This window comes from Maniola jurtina, chromosome 2 (genome assembly GCF_905333055.1).
Source record: "Maniola jurtina chromosome 2, ilManJurt1.1, whole genome shotgun sequence".
Taxonomy (NCBI): Eukaryota; Metazoa; Arthropoda; class Insecta; order Lepidoptera; family Nymphalidae; genus Maniola; species Maniola jurtina.
Window position 1 is genome coordinate 14488589 of NC_060030.1, and position 17691 is coordinate 14506279.

The 17691-nt window shown below is 37.4% G+C and overlaps 1 protein-coding gene across 2 annotated transcripts in view; it reads left to right on the forward strand.

The window, feature by feature from the left end:
- Positions 1-17691, forward strand: part of LOC123871599 (syndecan) — a 310798-nt gene that overhangs the window by 225074 nt on the left and 68033 nt on the right. The window lies entirely within an intron of this gene.

The window sequence follows — 17691 nt, forward strand, 5'->3', positions numbered from 1 at the left end:
ATACGATTATCATAAATACGAAAGTGTGTCTGTACCTATGTCTGTTAGCTTTCACGGCCCATACATTTAATTGATTAACTTGTTATTCTTGTTAACTACCAAGTTAACAAGAATAACAAGAACAACAAGAAATAGCTTGCATCCAGGAGACAAACATCTCTTTCTATTCCAGAAAAAGCGAAAAATGCCACTAGAATACTAAAAAAAACGATTTTCACATGGATGAATTTTTTTTTGTCCGATCAATACTTACATAATACATTTGAGTATTATTTTACAAATTCTCTTGCAAAAAAAATATTTTCTGAAAGTTTACAAACATTAATTTTAGAATTTTCCTTCATTTTGCCTCTACAAATCTCGCTTGATATAATTATTACTACAGGAAGATTCTAAATTAACTGATACGTAATCCTATATGTATAGGTGATGTTAATTCACGGCCCTTCTCAAGACCTTCATGACCCTAAAATCCTTCCTCACAAGTCAAACATTTAAGCCCTTTATCCTTGGGCTAAGGTTTGATCAAGTTGAATTTATTACTAGGGTCGACGGACGTGATCTTTGTGACGGGTACGAAATACTTATTTAATTGTAACAGATAGGTACATGTACCTAAGGAGTCTGACTTACCCCATAAGGAATTCTACTTTACTCTGAAATACAAGCATTTCCCCCGGATTCGATCCTTTGTAATTCGGGCTCTTTTAACTTGGCGTAGGTCTGTTTTTTTTTATTTTTATAGTGCCGTAGACTGACAAGATGTCACGCAATTAAACATCACAAGTGACATCGTAGCACAATTCGACGCTGTGCTGTAGCCCGGCCGTTACGCCGTCGCATGACACGTTGCTACGCCGTAGGAGAGCACGGTGTGGCGCCACGCCGTAGTACGATATGACGCCACGCCGTAGAACAGATCGAACGCCATGATGTAGTACGCCACGTCTCTACGCCGTAGTACGCCCAGGAGCCACTCCATAGAACACTGCAATGTCGCATCGTAGCACGATACGAGACGCTTGGCTGTAGCCCGCCACGACGTCACGCCAAAGTACGACAGGACTCTACGCCGTAGAACGCCACGACGCCACACCGTAGCACGGCAAGACCTTACATAGCTCCATACGATGCTACGTCATGACTCATGATTGATCTAGCTCTAAAAACAAGTAAGGAGAAAGCAAAGCGTTTGCGAAAGGTCGTCAAACTTTCATAAAAGTAAGATTGTTGGGAGTAAGTATTTGTTTTATTTCCACACTCGCTAGACACGGCGCTAAGTGGCCTCTAGAGGTGCAACTCTCGAGACTACGTACTTTGTGCTTGAATGCTTTTATGAAGTTCAGCCGGCGGCGAGCTTTTTATTTCAGATTCCCTTGTTTCGTGTTATTTGTTAACTGAAACTCTGATTTCATAGTTGGAAACGTGTCTTTGACTGGATTGTTTTACTGCTGTAAGTTGTTACTTAGTATGGACATTGGACATTCTTCTCAGACCAGGGTGCGTTTGGAATCCTCGTAGCTTCAGTAAAATTAATTATCACTGTTCTTCTTTATAGCCGTATTCCTCTATGCTGGAGGTCGTGAGCCCTTGTCATTAATCACATAATAGTAGGAGTTCTCCTGGAATAATAATGCGGTGGGTTTTCAGACCCTTCCGCACCATCACGCTAACAGTTATATTTATCAAATTGACAGTTAAAAAGTGTACAATGGTAGGGACCCATTTTGGATAAAAGGTAACTAACCAACGCTGAAGCCTCTCACCAGACCAGACCAAAACCAAATTAGAAATTTCTAAATTGCCGCTTCCGGGAATCGAATCCTGCACCCTTCCACTTATAAGATCAAAGCGTTCAACACTGCATCTCCCTAGGCCGTCAAATGTCTGGACCTCTTCTAATATTAGTATAAGATTGAATGCAGCTTATTATCTAAATACCAGATTACATGTCGCGGATCATCTGGCAACCACAATTGATTTGGAGACGCTATTGTTATGTAATACGAATACCTAATGTTCTAGTTAGACGGAAACGGTTTGAGGCTGCGGTTTTAGCCTCGTGAAATCTTGTGGTTGCTTTAGAATTGTGCTGCTTTGATATAATATCAAACCTTGTTTGTATAGTGTTTCTTTAGAACATGGTAAAATTTGAAATGTAATATATTACTACCCGGATTATAAAATGCGAAAGTGTGTTTGTTTGTCTATCTTTACACCCAGCTGCAACGAAGTAACGGATCGACGTGATTTTTGCATGGATATACGAGTACATAGTGACTGACATAAGCTACTTTTTACCCTGGAAAATCATAGACGGGATAAAAACTAAACCCCACTGGACAAAGTCTCGAACATCATGTAGTAAATACATTTTTTTTCTCTCTCGTCTGGCTTTACAAAGATTAGCCAATGTCAAGTTTGTAGTTATTTGTAACAAGTTAGTTAAACTATACAAGTATGGACCCCGTCTGTGCCGGCGCTCGCCGACACACGCACGGCACCCCCTTAGAGCGCTTTCCAGTCAGTTTTAACAAAAAAAAAACACTCCAAAAAAGCAAAGCACGCCCGCCAGCTAATACCAACACAGACGAAGTCCCTAGTAAATACATTTACATGCAGCTTATTACCTAATTGCCAGATTACATGACGCGGATCAATTCTAGCAACCACAGACGCTATTGTGATGTAATACGAATACCTAATATTCTAATTACAGACGGAAAACTGTCAAATAATATTTATTGCATAATTTTTTCGTATTTAATTTAATTAATCTTAAAAAAAGCTTTACGAAAATTAATTTAAACAGAGGTTTTAATATAAGTTTATTAAAACTAACTCTAGTAAAACTTCGCTTAGTTTACTGAAAACACGCGAGTAATTTAAAACAAATCTTATTTTTATGCATTTTAATAAGAGAGTCCAAGCTTAATAAAATGAGCTTTAGATTTTATCCAGGATTAAGATCTAGTAAGTTGCGGTAAATTAAAAATGAAGAAAAAGGAATTTCTTTCCTAGTTTTGATATTCTTTGATAGTTATACATATTATATCACAAAATATAATATGTATACAAATATATGCTATATATGGGTATTGGGTATCTAATTAGATATTATATTTATTTTTTCCCTTTCGGATATTTCAGAATTAAAGCTTAATAAGTAAATCTATATTTTTTAAACTTATTCGTACCAAAAAAATTTAACAACCAGAAGAAAAAAGATAAAAAGTGGACAAGGGAAGCACTTATCTCTACCAGTAACCCTTGGCAATAGGAGAGGATGTAAAGGAAAAAGAATAGGCATATTCACAACAAAGAATGACGTAGGTACCTACCTATATCTATTTACATGCAAATCTTTATGGGGTCAAAGATAAAATTCCTGGGGCCTGTGAAATTTTGCAAACCAGAACCAGAGATTTCTAGAACATGTCTGTTCATTCTTATTTCGATAAAATAATACTAATAAAGAAACTAGCTTGAAAAATAAAGAAATACTAACTGAACAAGATCTATATTTCAAATACAAGTTCTAAAAAAATCTAGTCAAGCCTCCATAATTTGATTTAATACAGCCCGCGTAGACTAAACAAATCTTATTTCATGCATTTGCATTGCAAGTCTCTAAGCTTAACAAAACAGCGCGGAGAATTTCATCCAAGATTAAATTGTAGTCATTCGCAGTAGTGAAATGTAGTTATGATAGACCGAGCGCTTGAGTAGAACTTACAACTCCTGTTCACAATGGATTTATATGTGTCGTCAGCTATGTTTAACATCTAAATACTAATTACCTGCCTACTGGAGCGAATCTGTTTCTGTTTGTGAAGCATGAAGATTGAAGAGGTATCCAAAATCTAAATCCTAAATTCAAATTATTTGAGGAATGTAGCAGAAAAGGAAAATAATCATTTTCATTATTATTTTCAAGAACCTGATTCAGATAGTAGAACATTTTCGTCGGCGAAAACAAGTTAGTTCATTAAAAGAGCTCGACTCGAGCGTAGAGCCTTGCAGAATTCATTTTAAAAATTCAAACAAATATTATTATGTGCATTTTTAATAGCAAATTTCGTAAGCTGCATGAAACTCGGGCGGAGAGTTTCGTCCAATATAAGATTAAATTGTAACGAAGCGGCGCGGTTTGTTCGAAAAGCTTTGACAAGTTCAAGTTTAAGGGTTCTTGTCCACTGAAGCGAAGAGTAGTCTTGCACTACTCTTCGCTTCTGTGGCCAAGACCCAAGTGTTCAGCAAAACACAGATTATTCAAGCATTGCAGAATTCATTTTCCTAATAATAATTATAAGCGATTTAACAAGCAAATATTATCATGTGCATTTTTAATAGCAAATTCGTAATGCATAAAAAGTATAAAGTTTTGGTAAGATTAAATTATTATGAAGCGGCGCAGTTTTTTCTACAAGCTTTAACAAGTTTAAGTTTAAGGGTGCTGTCCACTGAAGCAGAGCTGAGCGAAGATATTCAACAGACCAATCAGATTAATGTAAGGTAAAGTGTTAAAATTATCACGTATTTTATCCTTAAACTCTCTGTGCCTTTGGGTGGGGTGCCTTATAGTTTGGCATCTAGGTATTCCACTGATCTATTTAATATCGCAAAATTTTACCCTAAGTAAATTTTAACTATATTCAATGTAAAGTTTAACTTCAAGAAAAAAGTGAAATGCCTTCAATCTTCATCCAAGAACTAAAATCTTTTCCGATGAATCTCCGAAGCACCGGATTATTTAAAAAATACTTCCGTTCTTTCAAACAAATCTTATTTTGTTCGTTTTGATAGCTAGTCGCTAAGTTGCATGGAGTAGCGCTGGGAATTTCATCCAAGATTAAATTTCAGTTGCAGTAGTGAAATTAAATTATGAGCGAACAAGCGTTTGTTACTAGCTTCTGTTCCCACCGGGGATCGCCGCGTGTCCTCTTTTGAATATATGTATTATATTGCTTATTATACGTTGTCTTATCATCACTACATAATATTATAGAGTGCCATGAATCCGTATTATTGCCAGGAGTCATACTATAACCCCTAAGATATTTTACTGCCTTTGTTCCGTTTACCATTGACGGGAACAACCCTTGGACTGTTTAGTCCGCCTTGAAGATAAAATCAATTATATCAATATCCTTGAAATAATTTTTACAATAAACTTTACTATTTATTTGTTTGTTACATATGGTTGTTTCAAAAATTACCTAGTTACTTGTACTTGAGTTAAATTTATTTTTTTGTAATTGTTCAAGTATTAAAATCGAAAAATTCAAGTTTGTATTGGATACCATAAAGATACGAATTTGCAATTTCGAAGCTCTTTACAAAGGAAAACAACGTGTAACCCCAGATGGTACACAAAAATTTAAACCCCACAATTGAACAAACACGAAAAAGGTTCGTATGCAAATCCACTTCCCACAAACGAGAAGTAATGTACACCATAAAAACACGGAATGAAACGGTATATAAAAATTAAATTAAAAATTTAAAAAACCCCCGACACAAAACCCTCTAAAAAGTAAAAAATAATAGGTAAGTATATATGGGCCCTTTAAGAATAGTATAAATAGTAAAGTTTTTATCCAAGCGCTCGTTGCGCCAGGGGACCGCTAAAGGTAACATAAACTACGAAAGTCATCTGTTGTGGAAAGAATAGTTTTTGTTAACTTTAGCGGTCCCCCGACGCAACGAGCGCTTGGATAAAAACTTTACTATTTATACTATTCTTAAAGGGCCCATATATACTTACCTATTATTTTTTACTTTTTAGAGGGTTTTGTGTCGGGGGTTTTTTAAATTTTTAATTTAATTTTTATTTCACGCTTTTTAAACTTTTTATATAACTAGATAGTAGTTACACTAATTGTGTTGAGGGTCGGTTCTCTTACCGTGTGTAAGAGAATGAATTAATATTCTATTGTTTCGTGTGAATTTAAATTTTGTATTATATACTTACCTATAATTACGGTGCTGTGTCTGAAAAAATATTGCGTGATTATGGAAAGACGTAACGTCCGGCTAGCAGGACTCCGGGCGGTCCATCATTAAAGAGAAATATAAAAACAATGAAATCTGAGCAATTTCTGAACTGGTTGATTAATATGCGAATGCGAAATATTTTCTTTGAAAATCGTTATTTCTACGTGACAGTTGACAGGTCTCACTTTTATAATGTTTATACTCTTTGAATGCCATTTGTCAATCTTTTTTTAATTGTCAAAAAGTATTAGGGAAGAAAAATTGAGACTACGTAATTGATCGATATAATTATGCCCATATCGATTTATAGGCGTGAAATCATCAGGTTTTAATTCACAAGATGTGTTTTTAAGGTTCCGTACCTCAAAAGGAAAAACGGAACCCTTATAGGATCACTTTGTCGTTTGTCCGTCGTGTCTGTTAAGAAAACCTATAGGGTACTTCCCGTTAATCTAGAGTTATGAAATTTGGCAGGTAGGTAGGTCTTATAACATAAGTACAGGAATAAATCTGAAAATCGCGAATTTGTGCTTACATCATTTAAAAAAAATTAAAATATATTTGAATTTTCAAACTAAGATAACTATACTAATTGGGGTATCATATTATGAAAGACCTTTACCTGTACATTCTAAAACAGATTTTTATATATTTTTATGTAAGTATAGGTACTATTTTTTGATTTATCGTGCAAAATTTTTGAAAAAATATCCGAATACGGAACCCTCAGTGCGCGAGTCTGACTCTCACTTAGCCGGTTTTTTTCTAACTATTACCTTTATGTAACATCACATTCTGTCAGTGGCTTCTCTTAGTATAATATTATTTAACTTCAGTTTATACGGTCAACATGGGATGGGATTGAATTTCAATTGTGAAATAAAATCGATTTAAGGTTTAGAAAAAGTATGGACTTCTCTAGGAACGTAAATAATTATGGATTTAATTGAATATACTATAATAATCTCATCTCGGCAATAATTTCTGATTTTTGACCATTGTTCAGAGTTTAGACGATTACTATTGGACAAATTCAAATTCAAAATATTTTTATTCAGTTAAACTTTTACAAGTGCTGTTGAATCGTAAAAAATAATCTATCACAGCACAGGAAGGAACTTAAACTGTTTGTGTTATTGTTTAATATCATTTCATCCGCAATCTACTCAAAGCGGTTTAGTTTACTTATTGCAATGTGTACCTATATTAAATTTTTCAAATACAAAACAATCTATAAGTGTAAATAGTGTTATAGGTCTTGTAAATAAATAAATTTATCGTCATATCTCGATGCAATTGAATGCGATATTCTGTGGATTTTTGTATAAAAAATAGACAGTAAAAAGTTTAGTGTTACAGATATGGTGACTTTAGTTTCAACTTTAAACGCAAATTTAAGGCGCATCTAAAGAGAAAAAACATCTCGATGTGCATGAAAGTGTTTCTTAAGCTCAACTAAGTACAAGGATTTAAGAACCAAGTTGGGGACAGAAAATCCTTGGGGTTATTCATCCTGGGCTCTCATCATCCAGCTCAAAAGTTACGCAAGCCACTACATCGTACACTTCCTATGTCTTATTAAGCAGACTGATTGTTTTGTGTTAAGGTCATATTTCGTGAATTCCTACATTACCTACCTAAGTTTACATACGTTAACAAAATATTTTATCGTTTTTGTTAAAGGTATTGCCTAATAATTACTTATCTCATGTTGTTTCGTTTTGCACTAATTAATTAAGTTAGTTATTATTGATATTGTAATACCTAAGTAAAATCAAAAGAGAAAAAACATCTCGATGTGCATGAAAGTGTTTCTTTAGCTCAATTAAGTACAAGGATTTAAGAACCAAGTTAGGGACAGAAAATCCTTGGGGTTATTCATCCTGGGCTCTCATCATCCAGCTCAAAAGTTACGCAAGCCACTACATCGTACACTTCCTATGTCTTATTAAGCAGACTGATTGTTTTGTGTTAAGGTCATATTTCGTGAATTCCTACATTACCTACCTAAGTTTACATACGTTAACAAAATATTTTATCGTTTTTGTTAAAGGTATTGCCTAATAATTACTTATCTCATGTTGTTTCGTTTTGCACTAATTAATTAAGTTAGTTATTATTGATATTGCAATACCTAAGTAAAATGGTTTAGCAGAATTAGATAGATTTTCTTGAGTTTTAGTGATTTTATTTTTAGGTGTTAATTGTTGTAATCATTCTAAAGCCTTATTAAAATGGGATTGGGGAGAAAAACTAAAAGAGCTCAAAATGAAGCCAAAAGGCGCAAATTAACACAGCCTGAGGAAAACACTCATGAAAAATGTCAGTTTTTGACATCACAAGCTGCTCGAAAGGCTGAATTGCGCTGTCAAGAAAGTTCGCAAGACAGGCAGCGTCGTTTAGAGAAAGATGCGTCGACAAAGACTTTGAAAATATCAAAAGAAACTATTTTTGAACGTAATTTACGTCAGGCAAAAAATGCCAGATCTACCAGGATGTCACGATCAAACGAAACTCTAGAGCAACGTTCCTCCAGGCTTGCCAGGGATGCAGAGGCTACGGCTCATTCTATATTAAATGAGACGCTCGAGGAAAGTGCTGTGAGACGTGCCAGAAATGCGCAGTGTACTGCTGAGTCTCGTTTGAACGAGTCTCCAGAACAACGTTCCTCCAGGCTTGCCAGGGATGCAGAGGCTACGGCTCATTCTATATTAAATGAGACGCTCAAGGAAAGTGCTGTGAGACGTGCCAGAAATGCGCAGTGTACTGCTGAGTCTCGTTTGAACGAGTCTCCAGAACAACGTTCCTCCAGGCTTGCCAGGGATGCAGAGGCTACGGCTCATTCTATATTAAATGAGACGCTCGAGGAAAGTGCTGTGAGACGTGCCAGAAATGCGCAGTGTACTGCTGAGTCTCGTTTGAACGAGTCTCCAGAACAACATTCCTCCAGGCTTGCCAGGGATGCAGAGGCTACGGCTCAGTCTATATTAAATGAGACTCCCGAGGAAAGTGCTGTGAGACGTGCCAGAAATGCGCAGTGTACTGCTGAGTCTCGTTTGAACGAGTCTCCAGAACAACGTTCCTCCAGGCTTGCCAGGGATGCAGAGGCTACGGCTCAGTCTATATTAAATGAGACTCCCGAGGAAAGTGCTGTGAGACGTGCCAGAAATGCGCAGTGTACTGCTGAGTCTCGTTTGAACGAGTCTCCAGAACAACGTTCCTCCAGGCTTGCCAGGGATGCAGAGGCTACGGCTCAGTCTATATTAAATGAGACTCCCGAGGAAAGTGCTGTGAGACGTGCCAGAAATGCGCAGTGTACTGCTGAGTCTCGTTTGAACGAGTCTCCAGAACAACGTTCCTCCAGGCTTGCCAGGGATGCAGAGGCTACGGCTCAGTCTATATTAAATGAGACTCCCGAGGAAAGTGCTGTGAGACGTGCCAGAAATGCGCAGTGTACTGCTGAGTCTCGTTTGAACGAGTCTCCAGAACAACGTTCCTCCAGGCTTGCCAGGGATGCAGAGGCTACGGCTCAGTCTATATTAAATGAGACTCCCGAGGAAAGTGCTGTGAGACGTGCCAGAAATGCGCAGTGTACTGCTGAGTCTCGTTTGAACGAGTCTCCAGAACAACGTTCCTCCAGGCTTGCCAGGGATGCAGAGGCTACGGCTCAGTCTATATTAAATGAGACTCCCGAGGAAAGTGCTGTGAGACGTGCCAGAAATGCGCAGTGTACTGCTGAGTCTCGTTTGAACGAGTCTCCAGAACAACGTTCCTCCAGGCTTGCCACGGATGCAGAGACTACGGCTCAGGCTATATTAAATGAGACTCCTGAGGAAAATGCTGCGAGACGTGCTAGAAATGCTAAGGCTATGGCTCATTCTAGAGCCAAACTCAGGGTAGATTTTGATAATTCTATACACACATTTGCTGATACAGTTTGTTTGATTTGTAAAAAACTTTGCTATCGCAAGCAAATACAGTCAGTTGTAGTAAGCAATTTACCAGGAGATATACTACCAAATGAGCTAATGACTCAATATGATGTTATCTCTACCTGTCATCGATGCCTCAGAACACTTCGTAGGGGAAGAACACCTACGCAAGCTTACTGGAATGGTATGTCATTAGATGAAATTCCCCCAGAAATAAAGACCTTATCCGATTTGGAAATACGTTTATTAAGTAGGATAATTCCATTTGTAAAAATAGTTAAACTCAATGGTCGTTTCGGACAGCATGGTTTCCATGGTCAAGCTGTTCTTTTTGGCCAGGATGTTGAAGAAATAGCTGAGCAGCTTCCACTACGAATGAGTAGTGCAGGTATAGTGATTGTTTGTGAACAATTGGAGTCAGTTCAAAGATTACGTCGTTATTCTGTAAATATTCAAAAGCTACGAGCTGCATTAGATTGGCTTATCGCTAATAATCCTCTGTATAGAAATGTTACATTAAACTTTAATAATGATAATTACAATGTTAATCAAATTTGCCAAGTTCTACAAAATGACACAATACAGCAGGTTAGCACAAACGATAGTATTATTTTTTTCCAAGATATGGGTAATAATCGGCGTATACTAAGAGGCTCTTTTCATCAAAGTCATAGTAAATTTCGTGATTTCTCTCGAGGTAAACAGTGTACTGCAAACGCTGCCGTAGCTATTGCAGTTACAAAAATTAAACAAACTGAGACATGGTCTTCAAATATAATTGATTCAATTTTAATTTCCGGTGATCGTTTGTATATAAATAGTATACATTCTCGAAGGGTACCAGATTTGGCCGAGGCTTACATAGAGTATTTACGAGTTCAAGAGTTACAAGTTAATTTTGAGGTATTAAATCATTCATGTTTAATACAAATTCACCATGAATCTTCTTCAATTTGCGGCCATCTGAGCATAAATAATCAAGATGCTGGATTTCCAGACCTGAAGAATGGCTTAGTGGAGTTTTTTACAGATTCTGGTGCTGATCAGGGAGGTATTGTTACATGTAACGGCATATCAGTGGCAATCTGGAAAACTGATAATAATTTGTATTACTTGTTCGACTCTCACTCAAGAGGACCAAAAGGTCGTGCAGCTCAAGATGGCGCAGCTTGCTTGATATCTTTCCCCGATATTACTTCACTGTGGACAGTTTTAAAATCAAATATACCCAAATCACAGCAAAATAGACTGGATGATGACCAATACAGTATAACTAAAATTACCCCTGCTTGTCATCCATTAAATCAAAATCAAAGTGAACCACAAAACAACAATGTCACTATGGAAAATACCAACAGGTCATCAGAATCATCCATAAATGTGTTGAATAATGACGATATTGTTATTACCTCATCAGTTTTACGTGTTATAGACGAACCCATTCCTGAATTATCCACAGTTATCGAGAACGATAACTGTACTCAATTGCCAGTTCATCAGTTGCGTAGAAAAACTGAACCACCTTTACAAATCGCGAGGGAAAGGAGAGCAGAAGAATTGTCTTGGTTCCACTTATTTCCTCGTGGCCGAAATGGGTTACAAGAAAATCGTTCTCACCCGATTACACCATTGGATTATTGTCAGGCTAGAATAATGGGACTTGATACAAGATTTCAACGCAATGACTATCTTTTCTACGCATTGTCCGTCATGGAGTTTTATAGAGCTAAACAAAATGTTGGCGTGGTATTGAGACTTCGCCAGGGCGAAAATCGCCCTGAAAATTTAGTGGAAAATATTCATCTTAATATGCGGAATATGCGAGGATCAAATGCATACTGGCAAAGTGCCTGTTCGAACCTAATTGCAATGGTTAAAAATTTGGGTCCTCCTACGTGGTTCCTTACTTTAAGCTGTAATGATTTAAATTGGGATGATATACTGAAAGCACTTCTAATTGCTGCAGGAAGACCCAATGAAAATCCTCGTGATTTAAGTTTTAACGACAGACAAAAATTGGTAGACGGTCATCCTGTCACTTTAAGTCGTCAATTTATGATACGTGTTAATGCATTCATGAGATTTTTAAAGAACAATGACCAAGTTTTAGGAGGAAAGCTTATAGATTACTGGTGGAGGATTGAGTTTCAGAATCGTGGAAGTCCACACTTACATATGTTATGCTGGATTGAAAATGTACCAAATTTTGACACTCCTGAAGGCAGATCTTTGATCAGTGAAATTGTTTCATGTTCTTTACATAATGAAGATGATGAGTTAAATGAAATAGTTAAACGTGTTCAAGTACACTCCCATTCGACAACCTGTTATAAGAACAGAAACGATCATCACTGTAGATTTAATTTTCCAAGACCAGTAAGCGACCAAACAGTTTTTTTAGGACCTGATGAAACTTTGCGTAATAATGGACGATTTTGTAATTTGCGAAGAAATCCTGAAGAACAGTATGTAAATAATTACAATCCACAAATACTGAAACTCTGGAAAGCGAACATGGACATCCAACCCTGTGGAAATGTGACAGCTGTATCGTATTATATCGCCAAATATACTTCCAAACATGAGCCACAGGATGTAGGTCAAGCAGTAAAAGATGCGGTTAGTAGAGTGCGAGCCTGTCATGGGGATATTGGTAGGCAATTATTTGCCGTTTCTATGGCAATTTTAAACCATCGTAGAGTGTCAGCTTGTGAATGCGCCTATAGATTATGCCACCTGAAATTAAGAGACAGTTCACGGAAAGTAGTTTTCGTCAACACATGCCGACCTCATGAACGATATAGAATTCTACGGTATGACAGCGACCAAGGTCAAACGTACCAAAATATATTTGACAGGTATATTCAAAGGCCAACTAATCTAGAGCACCTTAGTTTGGCAGAATTTGCGATAAATTATGAACACGCAACTCGACTTGTTAGCGACGAAGAAGACGGTGACGCGGAAGCCTACGAACAACTAGAAGAGAATGCCGAAACTGGACAAATGACCATCAGACTTTTAAATGGAAATATTATGAGAAAGCGAAGAAAACCAGCCATTCTGAAGACTCGTTATTATACTCAAATGGGAGACAGAGAAGGATATTTTTATAGCTATCTTGTTGCCCATGTGCCATTTAGAAATGAAAACGATTTGCTAGAGGGCTATGAAACGTGTGAAGAAGCTTTTATGTCACAACGAAATCGATTACGTCCCTTTCACAGAGATTCTGTTGAGCAATTTCAATACTTTGAACGAGAGCTTCAGCAAGTTATTGGTCAAGTGCTAGCACTAGCCGAACCTGCAGCATTTAATGTTGTCAATGAGCAGGAATTCAATACAGAACACCATGATGTAGGGGCGATTGTTGATGGATACGACCCAAGAATGGCTGATGTTGATATCGAAATAGAAGACTATGGAGAAGCAATGCATGTCAATATCACAGACGAAGAATTTCACGCTATGGTCAGCAGTATGAATGTAGAGCAAAAAAAAATATTTGATGAAGTGACAAAACAAATTCGACATGAGATAATAAATCAACCTTACACAAATGTTCCTTTAAAATTATTCGTGACAGGAGGAGCTGGCAGCGGAAAATCTTTTGTGTTGAAAACTATAGTATATCATATTCACCGATGTTATGCTCCAACAACGGAGCAGTTGTTAAATGCAACTTTTGTTGAAGTAACCGCACCAACGGGAGTTGCAGCGCGTCTTGTCAATGGAAAAACCATTCATAGTGCATTTGCATTAGGTATCGAGAAAGGTAGAGCAACAGTCTATAGACAGATGACAGGACAGCGGCTGGAGGACATGAGAAAAAAGTGGCGTCACATCCGTTGGCTTATAATAGATGAAATATCAATGGTTTCTTACGAAGTTTTGCGATCTATTCATCTCCGTTTACAAGAATTAAAAAACTGTCAAGACATTTTTGGTGGAGTAAATATCTTAGTTTTCGGAGATATTATGCAGTTATCACCTGTTAAGGGCAGTTGGTGCTTCAGACAACCAGTTATATTTCAAGGAGAGCCGCATTTGTGGTATTATTTTGGGCTTTGCGAGTTACAAACCAACGTCCGACAACAGAACGATAGCCAATTTATAGACCTTCTTAACAATCTTCGAGTAGGTGAGTTGAGTATGGAGCAGTATGAAATTTTGCTGGAAAGAAGTCGTGTACCTTTGACGGGTGATTTTGCCGACGGTGAAGCTGTGCGTATTTTTCCCACGGTGAAACTAGTTAATGACTATAATGACAAAATGGTAGAACTTATGGCCAAAAAAGTAAAAATCTATACGTTAAATGCTCTCGATGAATCTAAAGAACCTGCCACTTATGGTCAAAAGCCCAATCAAGCTTCTGTTCCGCAAGATCCAAACTGTACGGGAGGGTTGCTAAATTCAATAAAAATTTCAATCGGTGCTAGAGTCATGTTACGAATGAATTTAAAGGTTTCGGAAGGGTTGGTCAATGGTAGCATGGGCGTTATAAAAAAATTGGAATGGAATGGACTTCGCAGAGAGCAGTTAGAAGAAGGGGAACTCCCGAAAAAGATATTTATAAAATTTGATGATAAATCTATCGGAGGGAGTTTTAAAGACCAAAACGGGTGGGTTTCAATTCAGCCTCAAAGTTTAATTTTTCAAGGCCTTAGAGGCTATGGAAACATCGAAAGAATAATGTTTCCCATAATTTTAAGTTGGGCTGTCACTGTCCATAAATTACAAGGGACGACAGTAGAAAAAGCTGTGGTATATTTAGGCAAAAGTACTTTTGCTAAAGGCCAGGCTTACGTATGCTTAAGCCGAGTAAAAAGCTTGCAGGGTGTAGCTATAAGTGAACTGAGCCAAAAAAAGCTATTTAATAATCCACATGACAGATCAGCTCTAGCAGAATTGCGAAGACTGAGAAGCATTAATTCACCTAATTAATCACCATGCACTTTCATAATCCATACCTTACCTTGCCTTCTTGGCTGGTTTTGGTATCATTGAAAGTGTAAATTTTTAAGAACATAATTCCAAATCCATACTAATATTATAAATGCGAAAGTGTGTCTGTCTTTCTGTCTATCTGTCTGTCTGTCTGCTACGCTTTCACGGCTCAACCGCTGAACCGATTTTAATGAAATTTTGTACAGACTTAGCATACATTCCGGGGAAGGACATAGGCTACTTTTTATCCCGGAAAAATAAACAGTTTCCTCGGGATTCCTAAATAGTCACCCGCTTGATCGATTTGTATGAAATTTGGTACCGAGATAGCTTGCGTCCCTGTAATTGGCATAGAAAACTTTTTATCCCGAAAAATCAAACAGTTCCCACGGGATCTTTAAAAACCTAAATTCACGCAGACGAAGTCGCGGGCATCCTCTAGTTCAAATTATGGGAAACATTATTCTTTCGATGTTGCCGGAAAAATGCAATGCAAGCCGCGAAAAAAAATTGCGATATTTATGGACCTAGTGCAGTGTCTGTGAGAGTAGCACAAATTTGGTTTAAGCATTTTCAATCCGGAAATTTTGATGTCAAAGATTCACGTCACTCTGGTCGCCCTATTACGGATAAAATGGATGCCATTTTTGAAAAACTGGGAATTGACCACAAAACAGTTTTGGCGCATTTGAAAAAACTAGGTACATAAAGCTCGATATTTGGGTATCTCACGAGCTCACTGAAAGATGAACCGTGTACTCATTTGTGACTCTTAATTACGACGTAATGAAACCGCACCATTTTTGAAGAAGCTGATAACTGGTGATGAAAGTGGATAACGTACGACAAGAATGTGCGAAAAAGGTCGTGGTCAAAGGCCGGTCAGGCTTCACAGACTGGCGAAACCCGGGTTAACTCGCAACAAGGTGATGCTGTGTGTGTGGTGGGATTGGAAAAGCATTATTCATTATGAGCTGTTATCAGCAGGCAGGACTATCTATTCTGAACTCTACTGCGAACAACTGATGAGATTAAAGCAAGAAGTTGAGAGAAAGCGGCCGGAATTAATCAACAGAAGGGGTGTGGTTTTTCATCATGATAACGCTAGACCTCACACATCTTTAGCCACTCAGCAGAAATTAAGAGAGTTTGGCTGGGAGGTGTTAATGCATCCGCCGTATAGTCCTGACTTTGCACTTTCAGATTTCCACCTGTTTCAGTCTCTTCAAAATTCTTTAGGCAGTGTCAGGTTAACATCACTAGAGGACTGCCAAAACCACTTGTCGTGGTATTTTTATCAGAAGTCCCAAAATTTCTATAGCAATGGGATAATGTCCCTACCTACCAGATGGCAAAAAGTTATCGAACAAAATGGTACCTACATACTTTAGTTAAATGTAAATAAACTATACTATAATAAACTATACCTACTATATCTATACAACTGTACTAATCTATACTAACTATACTATATCTATATAACTACTAGCTGACCCGACAGACTTCGTCCTGTCAAAAAGATTTGTAATGTGGTACATTGCTTAGACAACATTGAGTGCTTGTAATTTAATATGAACTTTATACCATAGCAATAAAGCTCAAATTGACTACGTTTTAGTTAGAAATCATTTGTATGGGAAAAAGAAAAGGGCTATTTTTAGGGTTTTTCCAGCAATAATTCTAATTTTTCTCGCCGCAAAAACCATCCTTGAACTTCAACGAACATTTTAAAAAAAGATTTGGCCAAATTGGTCCAGGCGTTGTTGAGTTATGCGCTTACCAACACATTTTGCGATTCATTTTTATATTATAGATACTAATATCTTTTGAATTTTCTTAAAAAATGCGAAGAAACTTTTTCCCCAACCTATTATTTTCAGCATGCTATTATATCAAATTGTCTTTATTCGTTCACTAATTTACCGTAAGCGCTACCTCATGTCATGATTTGATTAAATTATCGTTTAAATTCGTGCCCCGTTGACGCGCGTTTTAGAAACGTGCGTCGACGGCGAGCTTTTATCCTACAGAGCAGTTTGTTGTCGTTTGTATCAATACACACGCGCGTTAGCATTGCGTTTGTATTGATTCAAACGCGCGACACCGGCGCGTCTGTATCGCTACACACGCGCGTCTGTATCGATTCAAACGCAAAATACAGGTGTGCAAAGGTCTACAGGTTGCGTCTGACTATCGTGCGTATGGCGACTGTACCGCAACAAACGCGCGTCAACGTCACGTTTAGAAAACGTGTTGTGCAAAGGCCAATTCTAAACAAGGCGGTAGAAAAGTAACATCAATGTTATGTTAATATACGTTCCATGAAATATTTTTGACCGAACATCAATAAATCAAGAATAATCTGAATGACTCATAAAAAAAAAAAATCACTTACAGTTTAAAACGACCAAGACGAAATATCTGTTTCTAACATGTCGTTGCTTTAAAAATGTACCCATTTTATGTAGCCGTATAATATTTCGCTTTTTTAAGATACATGATTAAATTTAAATCGACTTTCACCCGTTGAAATAAGGAATAAAGTGGCTTATTTTTCATTTTGTTTGTTATTGCATGTCTAATTTTTATTTGTCATAACTTTCAAAAACCGGTCAAGTGCGAGTCTGACTCGACATGAAGGGTTCCGTACAAGTTTTTTTTATGTAACTTCAATTGACAGTTTTCGGATTTTTCTCTTTAAGGCCGATCCACACTAATTGCGTATGCAGCATATACACGTGCCACGTGCGTAGTGACGCGCGTGAACCCCTGACACACCGGGTTACGCATACGGGCACGCTTACGTGCTGCGCAC